The sequence below is a fragment of the Excalfactoria chinensis genome, chromosome 3, assembly GCF_039878825.1.
Source record: "Excalfactoria chinensis isolate bCotChi1 chromosome 3, bCotChi1.hap2, whole genome shotgun sequence".
Taxonomy (NCBI): Eukaryota; Metazoa; Chordata; class Aves; order Galliformes; family Phasianidae; genus Excalfactoria; species Excalfactoria chinensis.
In genome coordinates, this window is record NC_092827.1 from 13,252,044 (window position 1) to 13,279,845 (window position 27,802).

The window sequence follows — 27,802 nt, forward strand, 5'->3', positions numbered from 1 at the left end:
CCTGGCCAAGACTGGTTTCCATTTTCTTGAAGTTAATTCAAATGAAGCATTTGCAGTTGGCCCACCTAAAATCGTTCGCGTTTGTTTTTCTGTTCAGCGCTGCAAGCCCGTCTCCTCTGCCCTCTCACCAGTAAAATTTGCATGTCCTTAATCCTAGGATTTACTTAAGCAACTACAGAGGATCCCGAAATGGCTTTTTTTCCAACTGCTTTGTCTCCAGCTGGAGCCAATTACCGATTTGTCCAATTCTCACCACATATATTATTAAGATCAAAGGCAGACCTCAAAACACTAACAACTAATTTCAGCATTATAGTCCTAATAAAATGAAAGCGGGCCACTATTAAGCAACATCTCTTTTGTATGTGGTAACTTCTTCATTGAATTCTGAGGCTTTCTTCCTTCCCAGATAGAATTAATCATAGCTGCAAGGATCTATGGAGTATTGCCACTTTTAAATTTGCAGTGGGGTGGCAGATGGGGATGATTTCGGTGCATCTCAGGCAGGAGCGTGGAGAGAGACAGAATAGTGTTAATTTGTTTTTTTCTTATTCTAATAGAATTCTGTATTCAGTGTCAGAGATTTTTTGCAAGGGCTTCCTTTCATCACATGGCTCTGGAGCAGATGTCAATTTGTACCGTATCAGCACAGGCAAGGAAAAACGGTGCCATGCTTCAGTCTTCTGAAGGGGGGGGTTGGATAAGTACAGGGGAGAAGTGCCAGGTGTGATAATGAAGGGGTTCAGAATTAAGGATGGTGAGCACAGAAGGTGGAAAGGGATAAGGCTAGGGAGTACGGAGTGGTTTTTAATATAGGAGACAGGCAATCGTAAATCATTTGCCCTCACTGAACTAGTAGATAAGAAAAAGCTACACTCTTTTGAAGTATTTCTGTGCTCGGGCCCTGCTTCCTAGAGCAAACATTTACCACTTCAGATTTAGCTCTGGTAAAGGAACTCAGTGGCCTTCAGATCTGAGCTGAGCAATTCTCTACAAGCCAAAATACTACTGCTTGCTTGGAAGCTCTGGTGATGATGAGGAAGGTCTGAAGCAGAGCTTGCCATCCCAGCCTTGCCACAGCACATACTAAGAGCTCACCTGGAGCAGGGGCACCTGGGAGTTTTCAAACAGAATGCATAGAGTTGCAATCTGACATTCAGCACAATAATCTGACCATGCCTCTTTACTTTTATAATCCCTATCTTAGCAGAGAGGCATATCCCTCCTTCACAGTAATGCCTTATTCATGGCATGGCTCTTTGGCAGTACATGCATGTGTGAGCAACTGTTTTCAAGGGTAAAGCACTGGAGAAGGAAAATTTTAACAAAAATCCCTCCTGAACACCCCGAGAGCTCACTGAGAATTGCAGCCGCTGCCATCACAGCAGCCTGATGCATTGGTTTCATGAGAACAGGGTCACATATCTCACCACTTCTGTGTTTTTGTTCTCTCTTTTTGTTTTAATTAAAAAAAATATTAAATATTAAAATAAGTTCTGGTACTTACAGGTGTGAACTACAGTATATAGTTTATGAGAGCTGCTCCAAAAGTAATGCCTGCCATCTTATTATATTGGCTTACAGTATCAGAGGTGAACGTTGGTGGGATGGCAGTAGACACTGAACCTTCTCACCAGTATCCCATTACATGTTGCTGCTGTGTGACAGATGGCAGCAGAGGGGCACTCTGACACAATGGCGTCTGACATGGAAGAGTGTATGAAGCAATGGTGTGTCACTGAATTCCTCCATGCAGAAATAATGGCACCCATTGACACTGACCAATGCCATCTGAATGTTTGTAAAGACCAAGCAGTGGATATGAGCACAGTGAGCTGGTGGGTGGTGCGTTCCAGCAACAGAGACAACAACAATGGGTCACCTTTGCTGGTACAGATTGTTACAAGCATGGCACGCAGGTTCTTGTTCATTGCAGAGCCAACAGTGCAACAGTGGTGACTATGCAGATAAATAAGGTTTTGTAGCTGAGATTTTGTTCTATCAAATAGTTCTATTGTGCTCTTTGTATAGGTTGTAGTTTCCAAGGAAATAAATAGGAGGCATTGCTTTCAGAGACCACTGCTAGTGTGTGTGTCCCAAGACAATTCCTGTCCACTCAGTGCAGCCTAGGCAGACCAAAAGGTTGGACATCTGTGGTTTAGTGGCATCTGATGAGAAGTTTTTTGCTTTTTGAGAGATTTATGGTTTCTCGTCCCAAATACTTTGCTCTCGGATCTGGCGTGATCTGACTACAGCTTCTCCAGCTACTTACAGCAAGGGATTTGCGTGCACACAGTCGCAGCAGATAAATCTCTTCTAAAGGGATCACTGCAATCTCTTTGATCAGCACACTGAGGTAAGCCCCCACAAACAGACAGGCTGCAGCAAGCCTTTGTGTATGTCAACATCACCGTCGATGCTGTCCCCCTTTTGCCCTGTGTCAGCCTTGGAGCAGGAGGCGTTTTGGAGCGAACAGGAGAGGAAACACTTGTGGGTGCCTACAGGAGCTGATGAGAGTACATATCTTGTATACCTGTGCTGTTTGGTGATGACAAACCTGTGAACAGCGTGCAAAGATGAGTAAGAAGAACACAAGCATGATTTCCTTGAGATTTAGCACATGGCAAGTTGCAGTGACTCCCTTTTCATGGCATTCCCTCACAAACCAGTGCTTACAACGTGCTTTGGTTCGCATTTTGTTCCCTTGGTGCTAATGGTACTGCTGGCACCTCTGCAGTTACAGATATGCTCCTAACCAGTGAGACCCAGGAAGCACTGATGGAAAGCACTGCGGTTTGCCTCAGTAAGAGGACAGAGTAACCTTTAGCTTTCCTTTTCTTGGCTAATTTGCAGGTCAGCTTCAGCAGGCTTGCACGCACTTGAAAGAACAACAAGCTGCGTCCAGTCCTGTGGGTCTTACTCATGAGACTTGTCCTTACTCATCGTGTCAGCCCCCGCAAGGTCGGCAGCCTGCTGTGTGCTCCAGCCTTTGGCAGGAAGGCCTGCTTGCTGCGAAGGGGATCTGCTTATCCTGCACAGCGTGACAATGCTGCCATTCCTGAAGGGAGCAGGAATTTTACCCATGCAGGCTCAGATGTGCCAAAGGTCGTAGGACTCTGTCTTCTTTGCTGTAGGACTTGTGTTGTTTGAGTCTACTGGAGAAGGTGGGAGTGGAAGCAGTGTTTCTATTTATGCAGTGCATTGCGAAGGACATTCTTCTGTTTGCCTTTATTTCCCTGCACAAGCACAAGTCATCCTAAACTATGGAGCAGCCAGGGACGAGGAAATGGGGCACACTCTGGTGCAGGCAACTGGAGACCATAAAACCCTGTGCTGGAACAGGTCCAGGTGCAGATGCAGAGACCACCCCCCTCCCCTCTTCCCCCCCTCCCCCACCCCCTTCCTCGCAGCCCTGATGATCACAAACATCCTGGACATCCGTTTCAACATGGCATCTCCATCAGCAGTGTCCTTGGCTGGGGCTCCTGCCAGCGGCTGTGTTTTCAGAGCAGAGATTGATGTGTGCAGATCGCCTGGCTCGAAATAACAATGATGCTTCCTGCAGCACCGTGAGCAGGCGGTGCGGGGCCACGCTGGTAGCCTCCTTTTTATCTCTGCTTCCTGTTAGATCTGAGCATCTGGAAGGAAGGATGGGCTTACAGTGAGGGAGCTGGGCTGTGGGGGGCTGAACTTCAGATCTCATTTCTACCTGCTCTTTCCCCTTTGAGAAAGTCACTGAAACTGTCTCATTCTGTGCGGTGTGTTTGGAACTGGAGTGATTCTCTGTCTCAGAGGAGAAAGAGTTTTGCAAGTTTGTGAAACATGCTCATGAGAGCAATTAACAAGTGTGAGAGAGGCAAAGCTGGTATGTAGGGCACTCGGGCATCCTGTTGGCCAGCAATGAACATACCATAGTGTCAGGAATTACAGAACCACAGAATATCCCTATTTGGAAGGGGCCCATCAGGATCACTGAGGCCAGATCCTGGCTTCACACAGGACCACCCAAAATTCAGTCATATTTTTGAGATCCGTGTCCAAAAACTTCTTGGACTCTGAAATCCCTGGAGTTTGCCAGGGTTTCTCTGTCCTTAGGTGTCCCACAGACACATGATGTTCGTCTTCTTGTAGGTACTGCAGCCTCAAACCAAGAGAGAGACGTTCCCCTGTTGTAACTTTCAAGTGACTACATGTAGGCAGATCTGCCCATGGAGGAAAGTCCCTTCTTGAGGTTAGCACAAAGCTGCCATGACAGTGCGCTCCCATCACTGACAGGTAGATCAGGAGTTTGCTAGCCTCTTTAAAAACCTCTGTTTCAGGTGAAATGACTCAGAGGAGCAGAACAGTAGTCAGCATGGAGACTGACTAGTTGATGCATCTCCTCTGCCCTCACTCCACCATTAAGGGTGCTGTGATGGCACCATGGAGGACTGCCTTGCAGCCTTGCAGTACAAGCATTACACTAAGATGAATGGTTTTAACTGATTTTTTTCTCATCCTTGTTTTTTGTCCTATTCAATAAAACAGCGATGACCAGATCAGAGTGGCTAATGGCTTTGCTGTTGATCCCAGAAGAAGCATGCAGAAGGGAAGGCACATCCATGACTTCAGGGGTGGCAATCCCTTAGGGAGCAGCAGAGGACTGTGATGAAGCCACGCTCTTTGCAAACCAGCTGCCCTGCAGATTGTGTGTGTCTCTTCAAGGAGTGGGAGTCACTCTTGGAAACTGTTGGTTTTCTTCTAGATCACGTTAGGAACTGAAACCATCTAAATTCTCCCTCTTTATTTAAACACGTCTCATTATCTAATATTGTCAAATTGACCAGTTCAAATTGGTCACTTGGTCAGTTTGAACATGGTTATGCTTAAGTGATTTCCTAAGGCATGCTTTGAAGCATGTCATTACCCTGGTGCAGAAATCAGTACAGATACGTTCTCTTGTTTCTTCTCGCTGCGTTAGACCAGTTCAATTCAGAGAATAAAATACATCTTTGATATGTTGCAAATTAATTTGGTAAGGTCTCAGATCTTGGTTTTATTTAAGGATGTGCTGAAAATATATGAAGAAGATAAGTTTAAAAAAGGAAGAAAGTACAACCAAAAAAAAGCCCACCCTTCTTCATAAGCTATAAGCAGCATAAAGAGCTTATGAGTATTAAAAGTGCCATTAAATCTATTTATCTCTTCAAGGTTCAGTGCTTCTTTTTTGTCACTTCTCTTTGGCTGCCGTCCTTTAAGGTCTCTTTTCTACTTCCAGGCCACGAGCCCAAATATGCTTTATCTTTTTCACAGTACATTTCTCCCTTCCCTCTGTTCCCCAGAGATTTGGAATGGTCTGAAGAGAGGACAGAGCTCCTGCTGTGTCTAAAGATAGTTCCTGGGGTGGATGGTAATGGGATATGGAGCTTTTCACCCTCTGATTTGCTAATCTGGCCAGAAATCAGATTGGTCATGACTGAAACCCACTCTTCATCATGTAGCTTTCTAGTGGTCTGTTTGATATGGTTTATTCATGTTCACACCGATCCAAATCCCAATTGCCATAAATCACCACCACGAATGAACTTAACCTTCACTCAGTTCAGCTCCTCTATGATGCTGTGAGCCTCTGGATGTGTCTTCCCTTTCTGGGCTTTCTCCACATCCAGCTTAGGCCCAGTCTCACAAAGGGGTTCAGAGGTGGCCACCATGCTCCAGAAAGCTAAGCTGGACAGACATGGTCCACTAACCTCAGAATGAAAGAATGGGCCTGGCTGTTTCTTATTTGCTGGTATTTTTTGTCCCATGTGTGCCTTGCTGCTTTTCCAGTGTCTGTACCTCATTTTGTCTGAATATTAAAAACATGTTTTTAATACAAAGGCTCTGTGCAGAGATGTGAGATCAGGCTGCCACTGGGTACCCAACGAGGCATCTGTTGGGTGATTTCTGCACCCCAGAGCTCACCCTGTGTGGTGCTCTCAGGGAGTAAAGGAGATGGGCAGGGTTAGACATGCAGGGCTGGAGCACTGTGGTCTGTAGTCATAATTACAAGAATAATCATAGGTTTATAAAAATATCAAGGTTGGAAAGACCACGAAGATCCTCTTGTGCAACCACAACCCATCCCTACTATGCCTGCTGACCACATCCCTCAGTGCCACATCTCCATGTTCCTTGAGCACCTCCAGGGACAGTGACTCCATCATCTCCCTGTGCAGCCTGAGAAGAAATGTTTTCTAATATCCAACCTGAACCCTTCCTGGCACAACTTAAGGCCATTAGTTCTTGTCCTGTCACTAGATAGGCAGCTGACTCCCACCTCACCACAAGCTCCTTTCAGGCAGTTGTAGAGACGGAGTCTTCCCCGAGCCTTCTCTTCTCCAGACCAAACAATCCTAGTTCCATTAGCTTCACCAGTCTTGTAGCTTCACCTGAGTCCCTGCTTTCACCAGGTAAGACCAAAGGAGCTGAAACTCAAATAAGAAGTGAAAGCTTGGAGACTTTTTCCTGGCGTAGCAGATTTAATGCTTGGCTTTATAGCCAAATTTCTCCCAGCTTCACTATCTTGGCATTTCAAATGAATGAAATACTTCACTCCCATGGTGGCCACAAGACTCACTGAGGAGCCATCAGCAGAGAGTTCCTTAGATCAGCAGATGGGAGGATTTGTGTGGTATTTGCTATTTGCATCACAGACCTCCCTTTTTGTCCGATCAACAGTTTTTGCCTGGGTGTCTTTGTAGGAACTGCCAATGGCATCCTCGTTCTGGGCACGCAAAACACATTTTACCTGTTCTCTGAACATTGATTAAAGCTGCTGGAGGAGAAGCCAGCAACATACTAAATACATGTCAGTTCAGTTGTTTTCACATGCAGAGCTTTGCTTAGCCTGCTAAAGCTCATTGTCTCCAAGCCAAGTAATTGAAGGAGTCGAGGCCCTATTTAACCTTTCGGGAAGAGCAGATGATCAGCCATCCACAAAGAAGTTCTTTGTTTGAGGAGTTAAAGGATCTTTGCAAGGTTAGGCTCAGATACTACAGGCCAGCACATGGTCAATCGCTGTCATGGGTAAGGTGGGTGGTTGGGATGTGGGAGACCCAGGGACTGACTGATCCCTCTGCCTGAGGGAGTCAGAAACTGCACCTCCCACCCATGAGGACATTGCCCAAGCCACCAGGTCTGAATTAGTGTGCTCCCAGGGCAGCTGGAGAAAGACACTGCAAGCACCCTCATCCCTCATGTTGGAACTTCTGCTTTCTCTAAGGTAACTTAAATAATGATCAATCCGTAGAAGAAAAAATAATAAAAAATAATTCTAACCCTTGAATGAAGAGGAGATGGGGGATTTTAGGCTCTGGTTCCTGTTTCTGGGAGTAGCAGAGGCTGAAGGTTATCTACATCAGAGTGCCTTAGTTTGTTTTGTGAAGGCAGATCTCAGTGGGAAGCCCTGTGCTGAATGAGGCAAAGAGTGGCTTTGAACAAGGAATGTCTTACTTTGCTAACAAAAGTGGGGGCAATATGAATTTTACCCAACTGTCCAGCATTCAATGCAACTTCTGGTTCTGGAGCACCTTTCTTACAAAGAAAGGTTGAGGCAGCGATGCTTGTTTAGCTTGGAGAAGGCTCTGGGAGACCTCATTGTGGCCTTCCAGTATGTAGTGAGAGCTTATGAAGAGAAATTGACTTCTTCTGTGGCCTGATAGTGATAGGACAAAGGGGAATTGTTTTAATGTCAAAGAGGGGAGATTTAGATTAGATGTTAGGAGGGATTGCTTTGCTCAGAGGGCGGTGAGGCCCTGGCACAGCTGCCCAGAGCTGTGGGTGCCCCATCCCTGGAGGTGCTCAAGGCCGGGTTGGGTGGGCCCTGGGCAGCCTGATCTGATGGCTCCCAGCCCACAGCAGGGAGTTGGAAGTGGGTAATCTTTAAGGTCCCCTCCAACCCAAGCTGTTCTATGATTTTATGTTTCTATATGTCATTTGCATCCTGCTCAGAAAACATCTATGATGAATGAACTTGTGGTGCCTGTTCCTTTCTCTGTATTCAGGCTGTATTCATACAGAAATCCTTTTCTCTCTCTCTCTTTTTTCTTTTCTTTCTTCTTTTTTGCTGTTCCTTGTATCTGGTGCTATTTTCTGTGCCTCTGTCTGTGCTGGAAAGGAATTCTTTATCTAGTAGCAATTATATTCAGCAACTCAGTGTTCAAAGCAATGTAGATAATGAGAGAAAAATGTAATTGTACCATCTTGATTCCATTTTATGTATTTCCTTTGCCCCCTTTTGGACTGATACCTTGGCCATGCAGTTGCAGACTTGCCCTCTGGTAGCTCAAGTCATCCTCTAATAGGTTGTCACCATTCTGCAACCTGGAGGAGCAGGGCTCTGCTGGCTGCGGGCTGGGACAGGCACCACGTGAGGTGCTTCTCCAGTGTCACACTGGTATTAGCTAGCTATTGTACAAGCTTCTTTGGCATCTTCACCCCTATAAATCTGCCTGGCGTAATGAGGCTCACAGGTCATTTAAGGTGGAGGGATGTTGGCTGGAAGGTTGAAGACCTGTCTTTCATCTGCGTCCTCACATAAGCGCTTCCACGTTTGCTCTCCATATGCACTCTGTAAGCAGAGAAGAATCCAGTGAGAGCAATTAATTACCTTACTTTACTTCAGAAATATACTTGGTTTGCCAAGTTCTACTGCAGTCACACTTTGTAGTTGATTTAAAAGGATCAACAGAACAGGTCTCACATAGTGTAATTAATATGTTGATTGTAGTTAATTAATAATAAGCTCATTTTTACTCCAGAACGTGCCCAGAAAGCTGTATCATTAGCACCTACTGAGAGAGTAACAATTAATTAGGCTTACTATTTATGTCCACAAAAAAAAACCATTGCTTTTTTGCTTGCTTGCTTTGCACAGATGTCCTAATACACCCTCACACTCTTACAGCTTCTTTTATTTTGTGCACCGAGGGGCAACTGCTGCTATTCAATACCTAGTATAAGGCATACACATTTAGAAACAGGAGGGCCAGTGCTTTTCAGTGATGCTTAACTCACCCCCTGTTGGCACCCTGGCAATGAGCCTGGTGTAATGTGAGGCACTACCTCATGACCCTGCAATTTGTAGACTAAGAACACTTAAGGACTGTGGTCACTGGCCATTGAAATGTTTCCAGGAGCAGGTCTCCCTAAACATTGATCACTAGGTGTGAAATGATACAGTGAGCAGAAATGGCTGCACTATGGATGCTGCCGTACTGCTGTGCTTCTCAGAGTAGGTCCCTGCCCTCTCCTCCTGCTCTGCCTACGTTCATGCTTGGTACACAAGCAAGTTCCAAAACTCAGATGCCTCTGCCTGGTGAGTGGTTCAGAGCTGACCATGCCCAGAGTGCACTGAGACACAGAACACAGGTGGTTTTGAGGCCCCATTTCTGGGGGTGGGCGCACAAACATTGTTTTTTGGGAACACCTGTATTTTGGCCACGTGGTGGGTATGCAACCAGCTGTGAAAAGAAGTGGGAGGTGGATAACTATCTGTTTTTGCTTGTAAATCAGCTATGGAAACCTTCTTAGCAAAAACCAGATGCATTAAAAAGTCAATGACACACACACACAAAAAAAAAAAAAAAAAAAACACCACGAAAATAATAAAAACTCCTACTTCCTCTGAAAAAATTATGGAGTGTGGGTCAAAAGAGTCCTTTTGCCCTTCAGATATGAAGGAGGGCTCTGTGGTTGCCTAATGCAGAAAGCCAGTACTTTTGAGAGCAGCATGGTGCCAGGAAATCTCTGTCCCACAACCACCTACTGCTCGGCCACCGGGTGGCCAAGTCTAGCTTTGCATCTCTCCTTGTTCCTTGTCCATGTGCACGGGTGCTTTTGGAGCAGGACCACTCCATGGCATTTAATAACATAACTCTTGGCACACTGGAGCATTCCACTGAGGATTACTTCTGCTACCTATGTGCTAGTTTTAAGAAAGAAGTACATTACGTCTTCCTTTCTGTAATGCTGCCATTCAGACAGATAATGCTTGTTATCTTCTGGGTGAGAGTTGACTAAGACCTCAAAACAACGTATCTTGCTTGTAGAATCATTTGCTTTCTGTATGTTGTATTGTCATAGTTACAATGAATGAAGAACACCTGGCTGTGGAAGAGTAGTTAAGGGCAGGGCTTTTACTTGCGCTTTTTGCCCACTAGTCCCTGAAGAGCACTCAGTGGAAGATCCCCTCTCAGGTGTTTTAGAAACAGGGCTCTAATTCTGGGAACTCTCAAAGAGGCAATTTAGTCTTTCTCAAAGATCTAAACATCCACAAGCCGGGGTGCTCAGTAGATCAGATAACCTTCCACTGAGCACAGGAGCTCTTTGAGGACAGAGACTTTGTACTGAAGGTCTGTATCTGGGGGAATGTCAGTCTTCTGCGGGCTGACATGGCATGGAGAAACTCTCCCGCCACCATCCAAACCAACTCCTCAGTGGCTGCACTTGGTTTGTGTCAGATCCACCCTGAACACAACTAAAAGTCCCCAGTGCCTGATATGAAAGGCTGTGTGGAAAGCTGTCTGATGTGAAACTGAGTCGGCAGCAAAGATTAGATGGAAGCCCAGGCATACATTCCTATCCTCAAAGGGCAGATGAAATAGCCTTTGAAGAGTGGGAGCATTCCCTTTGGGGCTATTAAACAAGCCACCACAAGTCCTGAGTCATCAACTAAGAGCATGCCTTTAGTCCTCGTGTCACGTTATTTCTTGACCTTTCAGTGGCTGCACTCCTCCATACAGAGCTGTTTGGCTGTGAGTCCCCTGGTGTGACCCAGAAGAAGGGAGGTGAGTTGGCTGTGGCTCCAGGCAGAGCTAAACTTGCGACTTCTCAGGGAGCTCAGGTTTGAACTTCCACCTTCCCTATGCCTGGCAAATTGCCTCTCTGGTATGGATGATGCAGCCATGAGAACATGCTCTGCCATATCACACAGACGTGGGCAAGCAGTGCAAACTACGGCAAGTAGGCAATAATCCCCTGTGAAGAAGCACAAATTAGAGAGGAAATGCTTGTTTTCAGTAAATGGTTTCAAATAAAGCAACCATGACAGGACAGCTTAAAAAGTCTTTTAATTAGTCACTTTCTACTGCTTAGTGCCTTATGACTGCTAAGCTTTTTATTGCTTTACATTTCTGTGCCAGCTTGTATGCAAACCCAGTAGCCTACATCAAGCTCTAGGAGCAGCAGGAGTTGCACTAAGAGCATCAGACATCTTTTTGAAAGCAGCCATAGGTTTTGTGACACAAACGTGCAGCAACTTCTGACAAAGGCATCCTCAGGGTCAGCCTCATTTCTGTTCTTATACTCTAGTTTTACCAAAGGCAGCAAGAGGAATGGTGAGGGAAGCTTCGTTTCAGGGAGACAATGCTGGAGGATCACCTGGCTAAAAGCCAGTCCTGCAGAACTGAGCTGCTATTGGGAGCTACCTCGTTTTGCTCTGTGTTAAGAAGAGCTCACTTCCTCACTTGCTTTGTGGATCCAGCACCCATAGTGAGGGCTGCTCCTGTTGCCATAAGCCTGCCTCAGTGTCACGTGCTACCCCACATTGAAGAGGACTGCTTGTAGGCAGTTGTCTTCAGAAATCCTGAGCTTTCAAGCCTTGTCCCACCAGATAGGCATCCTGGTACAAGAGCCCAGAGCCACGCACAGTCCAAAGGGAAGGACCAGTACCTCCGGGTAGAGATGTGGTAGGCTGAGATGGAGGCATCCAGAGCCAGCAAAAGTGACACCTTGGGCACAAGGCCATCTGAGAGTCTCTTCTGAGGACAGGCACTGACCTAATGTCTGCATTCATCTCTAGGGGTTTATGAAAAAGCTCTTATAGGCAGACGGTCCTCAGGCCCTTGTGTTTGGATGCACTGTGATGGACTTCTCTTTCGTTTTTCTTCTGCTGAGAAGGCTTCAATATGATCTTTTTTCTTCACTCATTTTAACAAATCCTAAATGCCGCATTTCCTTCCCTCTACAGCATTTACCTATAAATGGGCCCAGCTCCAGGTGGTAGGTAGATGGTTGGACTATGTGATCTTAGAGGTCTTTTCCAACCTTAATGTACATGTGGTTCCATGCCCACTTTCTGCTCAGGAGTTCACTGGGTAAACAGCAATGTCCCTTGACTCACCAAACTTTCTTCTGCTACAGACTGCTTTGATGTGGCCAGTTCTCTGCTAAGACATTGAGCCCCTCCCCTGCTGGGACTTCCAGCTTCTTCTGAGATCTCCTGCTGCCTCTTGAGAACTGCAGTTTTGAAGAAGCAGAACTAATCCGATTACTTTGCTCTTCTTTATTAGGATCATTCATCAACAGCCCCCACTCTTCTGTAGCAACATCAGGGAAAAAAAAGACATTTGATCCAGCATGTAGATATGATTTATTTCAAAGTGAAGGGGGAGCTTTAAATTTTAAAAAGACTTTCTGTGGTCTAGGAGACATGGGTGACACAGCCTTGACAGTGCCGCGGATGCTAAAGCACTCCATGTTACTGCAGTTCGGTTTTTATCAACTTGAGTTAATGAATTGTACATGGAGAGTTCCCCCGTGTAATGTCAAGGAATCTACCAGGTCACAAACTGTAAAGTTACCGATTTCTAACCTTTCTTGTATATAGAAATGCTTTTATTCCGTCCAAAGCATATTTTCAGTTCAGTGGCCTCTCATAAAAATAGCACAGTAGACAAAATATTCTGGACAGAAATCTGCTGAGCAGAAGAAATCTTTAGTTGGAAAGTACCCTTTCTGCAATCTCACCCAACCCAAAACACTGGCTTACAAGTTTGAAATTGTATCACTTTTTAATTAAGTATGGACTGATGTTACCTTTAGAATCACGGGCTAGAGACACATGGTGCTAATGATTACATATCTTGATCTCTATCCCATAATCCTAATGTTCTGCCAGTTGGCTATCAACGTATGTCCGGAGCAGAGCAAGCATTTGGCATCTTAGCAGCCTTCAGTGATTTAAGAGAAACCCCAAATGACTCTGTAGTGTATATTCCTAGTTTAATCTATGAGCAGTACCTACAGCTACCGAAGAAAGAATTTTCTACATTTTCTTGGTCTTCAGAAGCTTTAAGGAGCACTCCTGACGAACTCTTTTGCCCAACTATAAAGTGCTTGGTAGTTTAATAACCTCGTTTTGGATAGGAAAACCAAATTCTTCTCCAGGGAGTGACTTTAGGATTCAACACAATAAAAAGGCTTTTGTCATGGTCTTGTGTGCACAGCTGCAAATGCACACGGACAATGGCATTGTCTTTGAGGTATTTTGTGGAGTGCACACAGCTGGAAAATCCTTTGCCACAGTCCATCTCCTTCAATGATAGATTGCTTACAAATTTTTCCTGAGTTGTGCACTGTAGTTGCTTGTTGGCTTGGATGGTATTTGAATCCATTCAGACATCTGTGGTGTATCTGGATAAAAAACCAAGCTGTATCTCTCAGAGAAATGTACCTGTGGCCAGACACAATGGGAGCTGGGGAAAACTGGAGATGGGAGTCCACCTGCAGGGACAGGTTTAGCTTTCGTGCTCAGTCCCTCTTTTGTAGCTTTTCCAGAGATGGATAACTTCTCCATTTAGTTCAGTGGTTGCTATTCCTAACCCTCTCATTCCTTTGGTTTGGTTTAAGAAGGCCTAATTCCTATGATGTAGCTGTTCTCATTACTCTTCTTTATTTAATCAGAGATATTTAGAGTGTTGCTAATACCAACTACAGACTGCTTGGTATGAAAGACTTCATTTTCTGAATCTCCTTCTGTGGGCTGGCCAATCTTTCCCAAAATAATTCATTCGCTGCCTGAATTCAGCTCAGTTTTCAGGTAGTTATGTCACAGTGTGGCTGAGGTGGGCTCATTGGATTCATTGGGCACATCCCCTGCTGTATCAGGAACACCCACTGTAGGATGCCCAGCACCACATCTGGGGGCAACTGGAGAGCTCCAAGACCCCACAGCCTCTTTGGAGGGGAATTTCATTGCTATGTCTCTTTCTGAGAATGGAGCCTCTTTAAGATGCTACAAATGGTACATGAGAAGAAGCTGCTGCTTTTCTAGACAACTTGACCCTAACTCTGTTACATATGCATTGTACCATGTATTTATTTCACCTCCTCCTGCCTTTTTCATGTATTTCACCAATGCTATTTCCTTCTGAAGGCTTTTTAGCTGAGAGTGAAACGAAACACAATGTCTCTCTCCCACAGCAGCCTCCATTTGGTGGCTTCAAAAGATCTCCTATCATCCTCTTCCTTGCTCTGGTTTTCAAGGCCCTTTGGGTTCTTCCTGCATCTCTCAAGGGGGAGAAAAAAAGTGAATTAACATCCAGGAGTGAGACTCAGTGACTTTCACAGTGTTGAAAACTGCAAACTCTTGAGAAAAAAATGAGGGATTTCATTTCATTCATTTGCCAGAATATTAAAAAAAAAAAAGGATGAGAAAATGTCAATTTATCAATGTCATTGGAACTCAACAAGTCTTACTGCAGACAGCACACTGAGGCTGGTGAACCCCGGATGTTAATGAGGTATTTAAGGGTATTTAACATTCATTTCATTTCTGGTATTTCCCAGGCACCACTGTCTGATTTTCAAATTATCACAGCTTAGTGCTTATGTGGGTAATTAACATCCTGTGTGAGATGCAGTGCTCAGTTTTCAACCCCAGTTCTTTTACGAGTGCTTAGAGCACATCCTGTGGCTGTGACTGCAGCTGCCCAGTTGGATGGTGGCTGGCACAGTGACTTGTGAGGTGATTTGAGGGGCTGCTGTCCTCCTTTGGCCACAGGCACCATCCCCAACTGTTTTTAATATCTAAAGCAGGGACTGATATAAGCTTGAATTTAAGGCCTGCAAACTCTACTAGCTGAAGAGATTAAGTACTTAGCCCAGAGTGACAAGGGGCAGTAACATCTTCTAGAGAATAGCAAATGGCAGGAATTTCATCTATCAGCCTATCACAGATTGGTGCCAGCATCCACCAAGACTGCATTACTACTACCTACAGTTAAACTCTCCATGAGACAGGGCAGCATGAGGCAAACCAGGTGCATACCAGGCATGGGGAGAGTGGGGAGACAGAGCTGTCAGAAGGAATAGCAATCTCGGAACTCTTGCCAACGGGGAAGCCCTTTTGGTTGTATCTTTAGGGCCAAATTGACCACATCACTGCATTGCAGTGCCTTGAAAAGAACATCTCTGCAGAAGAAGAAAATGCAGCAGAAATTTGGTATCCGGGAGGGCAGCGTATGTGTAAAGACTGACTGTGAAGAGGACAACAAAAAGAGCTTTGACAGAATAATGCAAAGTTGGTGTGAGTGCGGGAGAGTCTAAGTGAAATTGTATACATGGAGAAAACTGGAAACCAAAGCAGAAGGAGCAAGTCCTTACCAGGCTGTGCACTGCCCTGTGTGTGCTATAGCATGCAGGCTTGGACTGTGGTCCTGGGTAGGAAGGACGTCTTGAGGGAAATGTCTGCACTTCCCTGTGAGTGCATAAGGGCTGTCTTGCCTTCCTTTCTTGGCTCAATGATCCTCAAGAGAGGCAGCAGTGAGGGATGGTGGATCCTTTGGTGCTTCTCCCGACCTGTGGAAAACCACATGAGGGTCTGGGGACATCTGATTTTCTGCATGGAGAACTTAATCATTATAGAGGGGAAGGCACACTGGGCAGCACAGCAAAACCATGTTGAAGTTTTGGATTCTCATAAGTAATCAGCAAACACCCAGCTCTGCTAACTGTCATTAATTCATTTTTTCATTCCTTGCCCTTGACCAGATGGACTGAGACCTATTCACAAGTAGAAGAACCTTATGAGATTCCACAAATCCAAGTGCAAGGTGTTGCACCTGGGTCATGGCAACTCCTGCTATCAGTATACGTTTTTTATGATAAGGGCAGTGAGGCATTGGCACACGTTGCCCAGAGAGTTGGTGGATACCCTGTTCCTACAGACACTTGAGGTCAGGCTGGATGGGGCTCTGAGCACCTGATGGAGCTGTGCGTGTCCCTGTTCATTGCAGGGCTATTGAATCAAATGACACTTAAATGTCTCTCAAATAATTCTATGATTCTGTGACAAAATGAAGACAGTGGTGAAAAGCTACCATGGCTCTGCTGTTCTTGTCCCCACACCCCCACCCTCCACACACCAGACACCACCTCTGTGCACTTGAACAATGTGTATTTTACAGGTTCCTGCATGCATTAATTCCCCAGTCAGTTACATTAATTCCTACAGGAAATACTGCATCTCAGCCCATGGAGCCAGTGTCACCTTTTCCAGCATCCTGGGTGGCGAGCGGGTCGTGACATTCCTTTTCCCCCTCCATGCTATCAACAAGCACCCCCGCTTTTTTCCATTTGCAAGCCCTGGCTTTGCCACTGGACCCAGAACAGCTCATCTCCCTGTAGAACCCCAGGCCAGCTGCGGGGCTTATCCTGCAGCCAGCATGGGGCTGCCCCGAGCTGCGTCACTGCACTGAGCACTTCCTCACGCAGGCTGTGCCTGCCTGGCTGTGACACTAGAAAGCAGATGTTTGTGACTTCTCTCCCAAAAAAAGCTGCAGATGAATCCTGGAATGAGTTTACATTCCCAGCAGATACGCAATGTGGAAATGTCATGGAATAGGAAATAGTGTCCCGTTTGAATGAGTAAAAGACATGAGATGTAACAACAACAACAACAACAAAAAAACCCCAACCCACACCACTATCAACATTTCCGAGAGACCTGCCAAATTCCTCGTTTCTGCGCTGATTTGCACATCCTGCAGATGTGTCTGCTCAAATTTCCCTTCTGGTATTTCCCGCTGACACAGTATGTCAAGCAGAGGCGCACATTTACCTGGATGAAGAGCGAGTTCATAATGGTAAGTGGAATAACTGCAGGCAGTGAAACAGCGTGAGGAAGGGGATGTGACTCCGTGCACACTCGCGCGCCCGCATGCCGTGTATTGTTCCAAGCTTTTAAGCAACTGTGAAAGGTTTCCTGCTGAGAGCCTGGAGGTTTTGCAAGTGAGAAATGGTACGCACACAGTCCTGAGAGCTGCTACGTGTGTCTCTGTGGGATATTAAAAGCCACAACTGAAGATGAACATTTGTGCCTGATGTTAGAACATAGCTTAGAATCATAAAAACACAGAATCGTACAATATCCTGAGTTGGAAAGGACCATAAAGATCATTCAGTCTAAGTAAATTTATCCCTCAGTTCCACAAAAGTTCTTAGGACCACCCAAAAGTCAGACTACAGGAAAGCAGTGTTTGCTCCTTGAACTCCAGCAACTTGGGACCCACTGCCTGGGGAGCCTGTTCTATGCCCACCATCCTCTGGTGAAGAACCTTTTCCTGATACCCAGCCTGAGCCTGGTGAGATGTGGGTACCATCCCACAGAATATTTCCAAGTTGATTTCCAAGTTTTCTTTCAATGGAAATAATCTTTGCTTGTTGTTCTCTCTCTAAGGGTATCACCTGCACACTGAGTTGCCTGTACTGCTGGGAAACATCACTACAAGGGAAGTGAAGCTAGAAGAGCAAGGGGGTTGCATAAATACAGACTGGTTTTAAGGTTATGGCTATGCTGATTGCTTTCTTGCAATAATCTAGGCCCAGAAGATTTGGTTGTAAACCACCATGATAGCAGACTCTATAAAACACAACTTCTGCCTCCTACCAGACCAGGCTCTGATCCAAGTCAGACGCTGACTCCCACTTGTCTCCTCTGCTTTACCCAGGTGGAGGTCAGAGCCCAGCGGTCACCTCAAGTGAGACCTCTAACCTCACTTTGGTACAGTCAGAGCCACCTGCTTAAGTAAAATGGTCAACGAGAAGATTTGTACCTGCTCTGCCACAGCCAACATGCTTGGAAGTGCAAACACTTGAGCCAGGGGAGACAAATTCTGTCTTCTCCTATGGGGGCAGTATCCCCAGGCATGTAGATGACACCACACCAGAACTTCCAAAACACTGCTTCCAAACTACCGTTTCTTGCAGCTCCTGTTTTCTCGTTTCTTAGAACCATGTTTTGTTTGGAGCATGGATGGTGCTGTGGGAGGCAGCAGGGGAAGGCCAGTTTGGAGTGGGAGCTCCTATTGTGTGGGGGATAAAGAGCACCTGGCCAGAGCGGTAGGGAAAAAGGGTAAACTAACACAGTACTTGTGTGGTGTGGCTGGGGCCTTCTCAGTTGTGCACCCTATGACGCGCACAAGCAGTTGTTCCATGAAGAAAAGAGCCACCCATCCCAACAGAACCACCTTCACATGGAAGCAGGATGAGCTGGTGACTGTACGAGGCAAGGAGGTGGGTGGGAATCCCCACATTTCTCTAACAATTGTCCTTGCAGGGTCTATCAAAGATGGGAGATGCAACCTGATCATCACAGCAGTGCGATGCGGAGTGCCGAACCCCAGGATGCCACAAAATGGGGATCTTCATCAAAACCACCATAGGTATAATGACAAAGAGATCACCGAGGAGCAGGGGGAAGATAGCATCAAGGGAAGGAGATTAAATTAAGGAGATACATTTTGCATGTTAAATTTGAGACTTGCAGGCTGGAAACATCTAAACTGATATTGCCTCAGGGACCTGGAGTGCAAGCGTCGTGCCAGGGGCAAAGTGGGAATGAAGTTGCAGGGTAGTTCTCTGCTTGTCCCTAGGAGTCCTCGTAGCTGACTGTGATTAGTGCTCTGGGCTGCCAGGAGACCTGGGCCAGAAGTAACAATAGCAAGAAGAGATGAAATGGGGAGATTATGGTCTTGTCTATACAAGAACAGTTGTATCGGTTTATCTAGGTGGATTCGGAGTGATGTAGTTAAACTGGGGAGAAACCTCATTTGCAGGGGCACTTCAGCTCCCGCTGCAGCAGGTTTAACCCAGGTTGCAGCACAGCACTGCTCTGACATCTTTGAATATGTGAGGCCTGCCTTGATGCCTGAGTACTCCCAGAAATGGCTGTGTGCTCTGGAATGGCACCAGGCAGAGGTGGCGTGAGGACGGGCTGCAGGACGTGCAGGCCTAGCAGCCATTGCGCTTCTGTGTGTGGGGACAAGTCCGTCCGCCTCCAGGCAGGAGGACTTTGGAGAAGCATGGCCAGTGTGCAGTGTGGGCAATGGGGATTTACAGCACAAGTTCTTGTGCTACCTGGCCCAGCTGCCAGAGAGCTCCCTTCTCCTGTGGCCATGGAGGAAAGTGCCAGCAGGGCAGGAGGGCATCAGTGGTTCCTCGAGCTGGAACTGCTCAGCAAGGCTTCCTCACATCTGTGCAAGCTTTGCTGCTTGACCTGTGGGGCTAATCCACCAAAGATGATTAGGATTGTATTTAGTTTTTCAGGCTACTCAGCTAATGAGTTATCCTCTTAACTTCTGCCAAGCAAAGCAGTCATTTTTTCCTTTTAAAAATTATGCATTGGCCACTAATTCCCAGCCATTACAATTGTGTTATCTGTATGCAGTGTGAAAACTACAGCAGAAAAGGGGGGTAGTGCCAGCCAGTGAAGCCCTGCCAATAGCTCTACATGGGCAAATAGCAATTTTTCTTTCAACGAATTAAAATATCGAGTATCTAAAGTGGAGCTATAAATGGGAAGGGGACAGACTCTCTAGCAGCAGAATCTGTTGTGATAGGACAAGGGGAAACGGTTTCAGACTATAGGAGGGGAGATTTGGACTGAATATCATGGTAGGGGTGGTGAAACACTGGCACAGGTTGCCCAGAAAGGTGGTGGATGCCCCATCCCTGGAGACACCCAAGGCCAGGCTGGATGGGGCTGTGAGTACCTGATGGAGCTGTGGGTGTCCCTGCTCATTGCAGGGGAGTTGGACTAGATGGCCTTTAAGAGTCCCTTCCAACTCAAACAATTCTATGATTCTAAGAAAATAAAAGACTGTTTTTGATGGAGTTGATCCTGTCAGATACCGAGCACACATTTGTCTGCACCTCTGCTGACATTAATGTGGCAGTAATATTGATGAGAAGGATGGTTTGTTGGTAAATCATCAAGCAGCACTTGGCTCTGTGCAGAATCTGGCTCCCACTCCACTTGCATGCACATACAGAGCTTGCATAACTCCTTCACAGTGAAAGCAAAAGCTATTATTAGTTTATAAAGCAAGTTTTGTTGAATTTGGCAGGCAGCGTGCATGTGTAAATTCCCCCAAATTAATTAAAACGTTTAGAGCGATGGTGGAGATAGCAGAGCTGCTCATCTAATAGATAGTTTTAACAGGTTCACAAATGCTTTTATGTAATTAATTAATGCTTGGCTACCTCAGGTGAAATAATCTGGGCATGCATGTTTCCTTAAGTCGGAGCAAAGGTAGAGGGGCAAATTCATGCTCTGTTTAGGCAGCTTCCATCAAGGTTGGTCTGAAGCCCATTGCGGGTTCTAATTTATCTCTGGAAGACAAAATGTGATCTGAGCTGACTGTATGAGCAGAAGAAAGAAAATGCATGAAATAATAAACAAGGCCCTGGTGCCTGCCAGGAGCTGGTGCCAGAATATTCTTCCTGCCTGGTTTAGATTCTCTCCTTTTGTAGGCATGGAGTGAAAGCAGACTCAGACCCAGCCAGCAGTGGCCCATCATGGCAGGACCACTCTGGCAGTGCAGTGGGACCCAGCTGCCCAGCCTGGTTTGTTTCCTGTAAGCAAGAGCCTGAGGCAGCTTAGTGAATGAGCTAACACCATCATTCCTCCTGAATTTAACGGGATATATCAAAAGAGCTTCAGCCGGGCAAGGACAGCCAGTCGTCAACCTGAGTGTTTCAGGAGCACTCCAAAAAGACGGTGGCTGGCTGTGGTTATAGCTCATATAGCTCCTCTGCCACCTTTCCAAGTTTCCAAGCTCAAGACTTTAAACCTGATCTCAGCCCTTCCTCTGCCTGGTCTGCTGGGCCACAGGTACCTGTGCTTGAAATGCTGCATGGGAACAAAGCCTTTGCAGAGAAGAAAACACACAGCTGAAGCTGAGGCAGATTTTCTGAAATGAACGCACAATTCTAGTTTTCTTGCAAAAGTGGCTGAAGAAAACAACTATTTCTTAAAATCAGATGCTTTATAAGTTGAGAATGCTGTTTGATATATGCACAATATATAAATACACGTTTACCAACTCCTTGTTAATGTTCACTGTGGAGGACTGCCCTTTCTCTAATAGGTAGAAAGCTGTATTTTAGCGCATCATCAGTGTAACTATATGATAAATAGCTGTCTGTTTTCCCAGGGCAAAATAAGGCAGAATTAATGACTGGAGTGTAAAATAACCAACCTGGCTGCCAGATTAAGGTGAGGGAGAACCTCTTCCTCATCTTCCTTTGCAAGCAGGGCATACCTGATCTGAGTCACTCAGAGACCTACCGTCCCATTTTAACTTCCTTGCTTTTCAGATCATCATTACGCTTTAAAAATCTTCCTGATATAAAACCTGTCTAGGTATCTGAAATGCAAAGCTGTGCTACCTCTAGACAGCAGGGAGTACCGCTTGGCTCAGGCTCACCTCCGTCCCGTTATCCTGCGTGGAAACCATCTAGATACATTCTAGAAACACATCCAGCTTTCTAACAAATGTATTTCCATTTCAGTGACCAATCTCTGGCATAGCTTTGTCTATCTTGGCCCTCTGATGGTAAAGTTTCTTTGTCACCTTCTGACCTTACAAGTCTTGAAGTCTAGGGTGCACATATCCCATCCTTAATATATACAAAGAAAAAAATACATTTATCTCTTTCCTCTCCTCTGAATGCCAGGTTCATGTTATAGCCCGGTGACCAGGACAGTGTCCTCCATATGCAGGAAGACTGATTACACACACTGAGGCTGGTGATGTTGGAAGCCAGGTCTCACAGTCACTAGGGATCTGCTCTAGCCCCTGTGATGTTATCCAGCAGTGGGAAAAGCAGGTGAAGATGTGCTCTGGACTGATCTTAATACTTTTGCTGTGGGTAGGCTTTGCTTGAGCACTCTTGTCTATGAATGTTCTATGAGTTCTATGATCTCATAGAACCATAGAATGGATTAGGTTTGAGGGAACCGTATAGATGATCTACTTGCAACCTTCGGCCATGGGCAGGATCACAAGCCACTACATCAGGCTGCCCAGGATTCCATCCAACCTGGACTCAAATACCTCCAGAGATGGGGCATCCATATCTCCTCTGGGCAACCCGTTCCAGTGCGGCACCAGCCTCTGAGTAAAAAATTTATTCATAATATCTAAAATAAATCTCCCCTCCTTCAGTTTAAAGTTATTCCCCCTTGTCTCATCACTACCAGACCATACAAAAAGTTGGCTCTCCTCCTTATTGTAGGCTTCCTTTAAGTACCGAAAGGCCACAGTGAGGTCTCCTCGAAGCCTTATCTTCTCCAAACTGAACAAGCCCAGGTCCCTCAACCTTTCTTTACAGGAGGAGTTTTCCATCCCTTTGATGCCTCATGGCCCTTCTCTGCACCTGCACCAACAACTCCAAATCCTTCCTGTACTTAGGGCACCAGAGCTGGACACAGTACTCCAGATGTGACTTACAAGGTCAGTATAGAAGGGAACAATCACCTCCCTCTCCCCACTGACCACCTCTCTTTTGATGCAGGACACTTTTGGCCTTCTGGGTTACAAGAGCACCAGCTCTTCATTCATCAGGACTCCCAAGTCCTTCTGCACAGGTCTGTTTCCAATGTGCTCTCCCAGTCCATATTCATATTTGGGACTGCCTTGACCCCAGTGCAACACCTTGCACTTGGCTTTATTGAACCTTATTAAATCCTCGTGTGCCTTCTTTTTGAGCATGTCCAAGTCCCTCTAGATGGCATCCCAACCTTCTGTTTTGTCACCTGCACCACTCAGCTTGGTGTCATCAAAGCTTTTTTTTATTTATCCAACTAATAGTCCATCCTTCAAGAGGTCTCCTTAACCAGATGGCCTGTAGTAGATGCTGACTACCAGATGCCCTTTGTTGGTCCTGTCCCTAGTTTCAACCCACAAGCTCTCAAACTGCCCATGGCTGTTTCTCAGGGGCAGCTCTTCACAGTGTATCCATTCCTTAATATAGAGGGCACCTCCCCCACCTCTCTAATCTCACCTGTCCCTTCTAAAAATCTCACAGTCATCAATCATGGTATTTCAGTTATGTGAGGTCTGTGATATCAGACCCAAGAAGAGTTTTAGTGGCTTCTCGTGCCTAAACCCTATCTGACCTTTTCCATATCTCTGTCCAGATCAGAATGTTCTGAGCATCATCTTAGGAACTTAGAAACTATCATGTATATTTCTAATGGATGGTTTGCAAGACTGAGTCCTGCTGCAGAGCAGATTCAGGAGCTTAGCATTTTACCCTGATTAGCAGCTTATGAAAATTAACAAGATCACTGCAGGGAGGCAGATAGAAGTTTTACTGGATGGTTGTAGCTAGAATTCATACAGGTTTCATGCAGACAGTCACCTGGGGATATCTGCTCCGGTGAACTTTGGTATGGAATGGATGCTAAATTAGAAAGCCAGCATTGCTGTTTCCCGTAGCACGTTCAGTATTTGTTTTCCATTACTGTGATGCCTAATGAACGAGCTCCCACCTTGGAAAAAAGGCTTGTAAACTAGATATCCTGCACAGATGTATGTGAGAGTGTTTCCTATTTATTGTTTAAAGAAAATCTCTGGAGTAATTTCTGGAAGAAAAACACTGGAATAAATGTGAGTTAGGTTACTCCCTTGTAAAAGACAGAGCACTTCAAAGACTGCGAAGCTGAGTGCTCACATGCCTCCTTTGTTTCTGCTTTACTTCCTTTGACAAATCCTTTTATTGGATTACATAAATCCTAATCCATCGCACAGAAGATTTTATCTCTGCCACAGGTACAATTTTATTTTGTTTATACAGATAATCATAATTGTACATACCTATGTATGTGTACAGATGAAGGTACACTCTTTCTGGCCTCTCATGTCTTATGAATGAATCTCATTCCAGCCAAATACGCATGCATTTGTATGTATATTCATATGAATATGTGCACAAATATTTTTACAATGCCATTCTTGCCATGGAAACAGAATTTTTGAAATGTTCTGGCATTGCTTGACTTGCATTCCAAGGCTTCATTCAGGAAACATTCACTCACTGTGAATAGCCTGCATGCAGACCTTTATTCTTATAAATGAACCCATGAGGATCTACCTGTACCCACCCGAAAAGGGTGTTCATCCCTAGGCACAGCTCTACTGGTGGCCTTCTGTTTGGTGGAGCCCAGTGCCCTGTTAAAGGGGGTTTGATTCAACTCTTCCATCCTGAGGGTGAAGGGCTTTCAGTAGTAGGTCTGAGACTTTCAGCGTGGTGGAACAATTTGGAGGTGTAAATGCCTGTGAGCAAAACAGCCAGACACAGTAAGCCTTAATGGCCACAGCTATCAAATGGGTTTATTGAGTTCTGATGGTTAGTTATCACTTGCACCACAGTTAAAAACCATAGGCTGATGACCAAGACTGGTATGCTTGCTACTCAAAACCTACCAGTTTGGCTGTAAGTGGAGAGAAGCACCAGCTTTTTATGGGATACGTTTGAATTTGGGAGATATTTTTAAATACATATTCCTCATTCCCATGGATTTGATCCTTGTTGCTGAAAAAGTCACCCTCAGGACAGCCTGTGCTTCCTTAGTGGGCTAAGAAAAAAATCTGTGCTACTTTTGGATTCTCTTCTTTGCAGCAACGATTGAATTTGGCCTGAAGCTATGGTAGTCTGCAATTAATGGAGGAAGCAGGTCTTCAGGTTTCTTTTCCTTGGCTCTATAAATGGGCCTGAACAGTGCCATTCAGATAGGGATGCGACCCAGGCAAGGTTGACTCTAGACAAAAAGCTGGCTTTTAACTCTACACAGCAAACCAAGTTCTCTCCATCTGAGGAAGCAGCCATTTTACAATTTTCACCACAAGCTGTTCAAAAAAAAATAGAGACAAACTGTAGCCGTGTCCTGGAGGGAGACCTTACTTTTGTTCTTTCTTGTTGTGTTCCTTCATATAAACATATCCAAGACTGAAAGTATTTGGCTGTTCTTCCCTGTCTGGAAACGTAACAAGAGTCATGATGATTAGGTAAGCTAGCTGTGGGGGTGATGCATCTCACTTTGTCTTAGCCACCTGGTAATTAGGCGGCTTGGCTCCACGAGACACCTTGGCTCCAAGGAGCTATGAAGGGAAAAGAGGCACCTTTCTGGGGCAGCTCAGTCCCTGCCTTAAGCACCTGTCTTAGGACAGGATGGCTTGCTCTCAATGTGTCTGTGTCTGCCATATCTAATAGAGGGAACATATACAATTAGAACAGATTGCATATTTGACTTTTAGAAAGGCGAAGTTAGCCATCCCTGTGTTCCTCGTCTTGGCCTCATATGTTTACCCTTGTGCCTTTCCTCTCTTAATTCTCACAGCCAGTGAGAGCCCAGATTTCTGCTGTCATGCCTTTCTGAACACTGTGTGCCTGTTGTCCTGTAGCTGTGAATGCTGCTGTTTCATGAGCAAATTCAGGCTCCTGTGGTCATCGGTTCTGTTTCCGAGAGACCACTAAAATGAACTATCCCTTCCGACAGGGACATGCTTTGCAGGCAAAACTTCCTTACCCCTTGTGCACACATATTTGCATCTCTCTCTTTTATTAGCATAAATATTTCTGCAAGGAGGTGAAAAGGGAGAGGATTCACGCTGAGCTGAGTCCTAGCGCCTCAGTGTCGAAACGTGGCCGTATGCGGTTTTATCAGCTGTTTCAAAGCTGTTGTTTTATATCCGACATTGTTATGCTTTGGGACAAAGATACAGTGGCGCCTCCTGGATGACTATTCTTCTGCTATTAAAAACAGAACTCCTTTTTCCCTTCCCTAAAAAGCAGCTCCAGTAGAAGGCTTTAAAAAAAAATAATAGTCAATTTGCTGTCTACTTCTGGTTAATGCTTGATTTAGGCTGTTGTTACTGGGCCTTATAATAAAGGGCTGTTCCTATCACAACATTTCTGGATACATAAACAGTCAAGATCAGCCATTTGAAAATTCCCTCTTCTGTGACCCAATATTATTTAGATTTCACTTTGATCTTGTGCCTGGAAAAAATCTTTTCCTTGAAACACTGAAAGTTTTCACAATTCTCATAATGCATCAAAGTCGATACAGTGCCTGGTCCAGCCAGTCTCCAGCATTAGCTCACTCTGTGAACCCAAATAAGTATCTTTCCCCCACATCATTCAGCTTGAATTTCATGCTTTCTATCCAGTGGTTCTGGGGAGAAGTGTGTTGCCAGCACATTGGGAAGCGAGAGGGTGAGAGTGAGCTAAAGCCAGCACAGCGCAGTCAGATGCTTCCTCCCAAAGGACTGCCAATGCCCTGAGCACCTCTAGACGTCTCGTGAGCACAGACTGCTGCTCCTGCCAAATTGCATGATGGTTTTGGGGATGCAGGCGAATATCCATTGAGTATTTACTTGATGCTATCAAACTCATTTGTCTTGTAACCAAAGTCAGAGTCCCTAGAGGTGAAATTCAGTGCATCAATCCACTGCTCCATCTACCCATCTTTGAAAGGAACATCATTAACGTGCCTTACACATGAACAAATGTGGCTTTGTTCCACCTTACTTCATTAATGCATTATTTAGGCTGATGCATTTGAATGCCAGGAGGCACCTTTATGATCACCTAGTCTGATTTCATGAGTACCACAAACTAGGAATCTAGGCAGCAACCTGTGGTTGATCCGTATCACAAATTTCAGAAAAATAGCCAGTTTCTCTTGGCAGTTTGGACTGATCTCTCTAGATGTTCTTATTTCCAGCAAGCTGTATGCCAAAGGGAGAGCAGAGAACACAGGAGCAAAGCCGGTATTTGCTGCGCAGAGCTGGAAGAGGAGTTTCACCCTAGGAAGCCAGACAGGACCAAATACAAACAAAGATGGAAACAGCACCACTCTGTAGATCTGAATTTAGATCTAACCTTTGGCTGAGAGCCTATTTCCCCTTGTAAGTCAAAGTGGAAAGCAGTCTACTAAGGGCAGAATATTTGCTACTTGAATGCCATACATGAGCTCTGAAAAAAACCACATCCTTCTGAACTTGGTATGAGGTGAAAAGATCTGTTCTTCTGGAGGAAGAGAAACAGCCTGAGAAATGTTTGGAATTCTATGTTTTTCTTTCCAATTGAGAAGTTTCTTCTTGGTGTTGACTGTCCAGTCAGAAAAGACAGACCTGTGGAGATGTGTTGGTTTCAGTGAGGAACTGATGAAGTAGACTTTAGCCCAAGAACTTGACTAAGCTCCGGAATCTATGCACTCTGTCCAGATTTTGAAGAAGACTAAGAAAGGCTGAAGGAGCTGGTGTCCATCACTGGAAGGAACCTTCAGCAAAGTTCCATTTCACTCTTGGAGCTGGATACTGGAGTACACTGACTACCTTGTCCCAGCCCTGGCCTCACAAACCTGCCTGGGGGAAGAGACAAGTTGACTGTAATGCAAGTGAGCTCTGCTGTGTTAAATGCTGGTTTAAGAATCATTTAATCTGTGTCCAAGAGCAATACAGTCACTGCATATCCCATCGACACTCCAAGCAAGTTATTGCCAGAAGTGAGGGGTGGAACAAAAGGTAGAGGCAACAAGGGGGACTGTGATTGTGAAATTCTGGAAAGATTATTGATTTATTGAATTAAGGTCAAAGCCACTCAGCAAACAGGCAGGAAATCTTTGCACAAAGAGGCTCAAAGTGGAAACAGGGAACCTTAGCGTCAAGCAGGAAAAAACAGCGTACACCAGTGTAAATGAAGCATTTAG